Genomic DNA, 6,000 nt, shown 5'->3' on the forward strand with positions numbered 1-6,000 from the left:
GTTAAAAGCTGTAGTCCATGCCATCACACAGTCATTCCTGACCTCATCATTGATCTCAGCAGCACGGGGCTAATGAAATGACAAAGCCTGTTGGCTAGAAAAAGAAGTTCAAAAACTAAACCAACCATCACTGGCCAAAAGCGACAACTGACCCTAAAAATACAGATTAAAAGGATGATCAGCAGTGTTGTTTTGAAATGGTACATTCAGTGATTAGAAATTTTACATGTAAATATCAACGATTCACTTCACAGTAAACTCAACAGATCACATTTTCTAGGTTATTCTGTAATGGCTTAAGAGCCTCATTTACATTGATTACATTAATATATGGCAGACTTTAACAAAATAGCATATTCCTACCATTTTATCAGTGTGGTCTGGTTTTAAAGCTTTAGCCACTGACGTTTGCCGTAATTCACAGGGTAGCTGATATCTGTTATTCACGATTTTGGAATATATGACTGAAACTTTTTTTATGCACGCCTTTTTTCTTTCTTGAACAAAAAAAACTGATTTTGATCTAAATGAGACAACCTGGACAAGATTTTTGCTTGTTATCAAACTGTATCTTTAATCATTCTACTGAAGGTATTATCGGTGTCAATATTCCTCTTGCTCTGCACATTAGAAGTTAGACTCTTCCCCAGAAAAATGCCTTGGCACACTGTGCAGCTTCCTCCTGGGAGTGTTAGTCCTCTACTCCATCTTCTTTATAAGAATATTGTTGTGGTCCATACAGTTTTTCTTTTCCGTCATAGCTCTCCAGTGCCTTCCACAGGTTAGCATCAAGGCTGTTCTATTGTGTGCTCATGTGTTCCTCTGCTAGGTCAGGTTAGGGTGTTTCCTGATTCAGTGCTTACACTGATAAGAGAGCATGAGACTTTCAGCCATTTCCTTAACATGGAGGCTTATCATTTTGTGTACTATTTTAATTTTCATTATGTGCAGGGTTTCCCTCAGTATATTGTTTAGCCGAGGTGGTAAGTGATCAGTTTAGTGAGTGGATGCCTGAACAACAGACAAACTTAAATATATGCTCTTTCCTCATAAACATTAATGGGTTGGGGTTTTTTTTCATAAAAGTGTAATAATTTTAATGATGTTAGCGGAGGTGTGCTTTGTTTCAGGTGAGGTGGCCCTACTCTGCTGTAAAACCCTGCAGGAAACCCTGATGTTTTTTTATGCATCATCACTGTGTATATATGTGTATGTCACAGTGTATATAATAGTCATTTTTCTTCACCCAATCCTAAAGAGACAGTTCAACCCAAAATCAAAAATACATATTCCCCCTCTTACATGTAGTGCTATTTATCAGTCTAGATTGTTTTGGTGTGTTAGAGTTATCTGCATGCCTCCCTCTGCACAGTGATACAGTTAGTGGGTGTACTTCGGTAGACAGAAAATAGTTCCTATATCAAACTGCTCACAACAAGGTCCGTGGATTATCTTGAGTAACCAGGTCATGATTTCTGGAAAGAGACATTGCTGTTGAGTTTTTCAAATGTATTATTTTGGCGCTTTGAGCACCACAAGCTGAGTGCCATCTAGTTCCATTACATGGGAGAGCAGGCAGACATCTCTACAGCTGATTTCACCAACATTTGGCAACTCACACCAAAATAATCTAGATTTATAATCACAGGTTGGACCAAGTCATTGTTTAGGAAGTCACAAGTCTGAAGTCTTTGCCATCAAGTCCCAAGTCAAGATAGGCAAGTCCCAAATCCTTAACTTTGAGTCTGAGTCCTAAACAAGTCATAATGCACTCTTCACCAAATGTAATGTCATTTTAACAATAGAAATAATCAGCAGTAGAACAACTATAATATGTTAAATTTGTAATTTTTTGGCTTGGTTGAAGTTCTCAAATATTTGCATGTCACAAAGCTCAAGTCAAAGAGAAGTTACAAGTTATTGGTGTTAAACTCCAAGTCCAGTTTTGTCGATTTTGTCAAGTCAAGTCTTAAGTCATATAATCTGTGACTCAAATCTGATTCATGTCCAAGTCATGCAACTTAAGTCCACGCCTCTGTTGATTAATAGCACTACAGGTAAGAGGAAAAATATGTTTTCTTATTTGGCAATGAACTGTCCCTTTGACAAATCCACTCAAAAAGGTCTGCAATAAATAATTTCAATTGTAAATAATAAAAATTGTACAATCTGTCACAGACTGAACTGTACAATGGGGTGTGAAGCCTTCACATTTTGTAACTTATGGATATCTTATAAACAGTGATTGAAAAGTTTAGTTGCAAATATCGATATTATAATGAAAAATAATCTTTGGAAATAAAGTGGTTACATTTGAAGTTGTGCTTGACTTAGGTCATATGCAGCTTAAATGGAAGCACAGAGCCCCCTGTTGGGCGTAATGAAACCTTGGCTGCAGCTATTCTTTGTTTTCCTCCCATTCCCTGACTTCAACTTGTTCTTACAGGACAGCTTAAATGAGTGAAGCAGAGGGTGGGGGGAGGATGACTTCTGATTTAACCCTGATTTCAGTAAACTGCTGACTATGGCTTTTGCCTATTTAGTGCTGCACATTATCCCGGGCCATTAAGGAGCAACCATTTGGATTACCAGTATGTCTCTGGCATATCAAGACGAAGCAAGCATGCCCTGTCATCTTTTTATGAATAATTGATCTGACTGAAATGATCTACATTCTCTGAGTGATCTGGGTCAGCCTGTACGCTTGCAATGCACTCATGAAAGCAGAGGCATGTACTAAAACACCGAAATAAGGAGTTCATCGCATAATGTTAGAGGCTTCTTTCAAGCTTCGTGCAGCTTACCTCATCATCAACCCTATTTAATCAGTTATCAAGCCGAGGCCTCGGGAGTCAAGGGTTCATATTTACACTGGCTGTCATTATGCCTGCTCCCTTGTGCTGTTGCTTGCACAGCAGAAACCACACCCATATAACAAGTGCGAAGTGCTTTCTGTATGTGTGTGTGTGTGCACTAGTGAGAATGTGTGGGCGTGAATGGTGGAGGGGAAGGAGTGGAATACCTTCCTTGAGGCTATGGTAAAGTCACACAGGGAAGACAATGAACTCCTAAGCAGTGGCAGACTTGTCAGGACAGGATAGGCCTCCAGCACAATCACAGCCGCACTGTTTTAGTTTTGCTTGACAGGCTACATTCAGTTTGTCAGTGCTGCAACTTGAATCAGCCCAGCAGGTGACGAACTCAAAAGGTCATTTACACAATTTGGTTTTAAAATATTGGCTTCAAAAGGCAGTGTGAACCTCTCTGTCAATAAAGACACTGGGCCCTCATTTACTAATATGTTAATAGGCTCTTTCTTTAATTTGTTATTGAGAAAGGTCAAAAGAAAAGTCTACGTCAGGTTCATGACGTGTTCTTAAACCGCAGAATTGTTTGCACCTCTTAGAATGATGAACTTGTGCTTGTAAATTTAAAGCCTGTGGCAGTTGATCCTAATTAGCAGAGCTGGGACCAAGTCATTGATTTGCAAGTCACAAGTAAATCGCAAGTCCTAAACAATGAGTTTCAAGTCCCAAACAAGTTATAATGCACTCTTCACCAAATCTAATGCCATCTTAAGAACAGAGTAATATATTAAATTTACAAAAAATATGAATTCTAATTCTAAAATTGTTTCTATTTGTTAAAAAAAATTGTTGAGAGATGTTGCATCTCTGTCTGTAATTTTCAACCTGCATATTTTGAATACTGCAATTTGTTTTTTGTAGACCATCAAGAAATTTCGTATCAGTTTTTTCCCCAACTTGCTCTCAGTAACGTTGAGTTAAAAAAAATCAAATGATTTATGGCACACTTTTGAAGTAATATGCTTTATAATCGTTGAGCTTGGGTGAAGTATCGGGTATCAAAAGGCTCAAGTCCAGACAAGGTCACGAGTCATTGGCGAGTCCAAGATGAGTCGCAAGTCTTTTTTGATTTTATCAAGTCCAGTCTAAAGTCATCAGATTTGTGACTCGATATGACTCAATACCAAGTTGTACAACTCGAGTCCACACCTCTGCTAACTAGCATTGGCCGTTTGCACAAAGAAACTGAAAAAAAGTTGAGAGAATAAAGTCAAGACTGCCCAAACAGAAGTCTAAAGAGGGTGGAGCACCGGACTCCAAACGTAAAAACACAATAGTTATGAATTCGAGGTACTTCTGCAGGAAGTGCAGCCAAATGAGCTGTTATATTTACAGTAGTAGCGTCAGTAATGGAAAAAAAAATAACACACAGGCACACACAAATGATGCATGTGATGCTATTACTCCTTCAAAGAACACAACTGATGAAGTTTTATAAAATTGTTTGATCTCAAACCTGAGGTCCCCCAATAATCACAAAACACAGATGAGAGAGGCTGACCATGGGAGACTTGTCCTCATCACCCTGGAAGATGCATTCTGTCCTAAGGGCACACTCTGCAGCATCTTGTAGCAGCAGTAAATATGCCACTGTGCGGGTGGATCCAGGGTGCAGAAATAGGGCTACTTTGGGCCTATAAATAGCCTGATAAATCACTAATTACTGGATGGCGTGGTTCCCAATTAACATAACTGATATGAACTAAAGTGTTAGTGTAGCGGTTATCTATTTTAATGCTTCGTAAAATGATAAAATTAAATATCAAAAATATAAATGATGTAGCTACTGTTGTGATTTAAATGCTATATTTTTATAAACTGTAGAACTTAAGCAAACACAATGATTTTTCCCCAAACATGTCAGCACTCAAATGTGTGTAAGTGTGTGCAGATTCTGTTCATACCTAGGACTAGCAGTTTTGTACTAGCAGATGTTTGTGAAGGACGACTGACATCCATCAATTTCCATGTCAATTTTACTGTTGTCATTAAGGTCACAAAGGTATCACTGTCAGGGCTTTGTAGCTCTTTGCAGCTAACTTATATCTATACAAAGCACAGTACAAACCAAACACTGCCATTATACTTTGCGCCACAAAGTGGTGCTCATGAACTGCTGATCGTTTTTGTATCCTGGAGCTTTATGCACCCTGTAGTGGTTACTTTGTAGCAATGTATAGGCAGGTGGAGGGAGTGCTGATGAAATGTAATTTGAGAGGGATTAGCTCAGTGTAACCGAATCTGGCATTACAAGGATGAAATTGCTGTTTTCTTGATGAGACTCACTGAAACAATAAAGCTGAGCTGATAGCAGGAATTTAGATTAGACTATGACAAGGTGTACAAGGACCAAACACATTAAGTACATTATATGATTAGTACGTTTTCACTTTATAACACCTTCTCACTGCTGCCTAACTTTTCTAAATTGAAACAGATTACCAAAGCAAGCATCAATCAATCACCACGTTCAAATATTCAGGATTGAAATGTTTGATTCATGTGGGAAGGTTCATACTGGTTTATGCTGGGAAGTTTCACACTGGGCTTAGAGTCTGATCAGGTCCGCTGCAGGCTGGGTACGGTTCACGGCAGACAGGGCAAAGAAAGGAGAAGCGAGACAGTTTTGTTAGGCGAGAGTTGTCAGTGGGAGCTGGGAGAAGAACAGTGTTTGATCTCTGCGGTGGTGGGCGTGTGATGCAGAGCTCAAACACAGTTTAAGGCTCTGTTAACCTTGGCCAGCGGTCAGGCCCCTCCGTCTGTCTCACATCTGAGAGTTGGGGAAAAAGGGAGGGGATCAGTGAGGCTTAAACGACTGAATACGTTTATCGGAGAAGGAGGGAAAAGTACCTCCACAACAATCGGGGTCCTCTGTCTTTGGCCCCTTTGTTAACATACAATAGAGTGATTTTTCAAGTGAGCTTTTCATGGTGGAATTAAGATGGAACGGCCAGAGGTATCAATAAGGTGGTCAGACACAAGTCGGTGGAGATAGAAGATGGAGAGGCGTCGGACGAAGAGGACAAGATGTCTAGGTCATAACCTACTCAATACTGCATGAGAATAGAGCACTCTGTCACTGCTGCAAACAAACACATGCAGACACATGTTGACAAGGTCGGGGAAATTAGAC

Source organism: Epinephelus moara, chromosome 9, assembly GCF_006386435.1.
Source record: "Epinephelus moara isolate mb chromosome 9, YSFRI_EMoa_1.0, whole genome shotgun sequence".
In the NCBI taxonomy this organism is placed as follows: Eukaryota; Metazoa; Chordata; class Actinopteri; order Perciformes; family Serranidae; genus Epinephelus; species Epinephelus moara.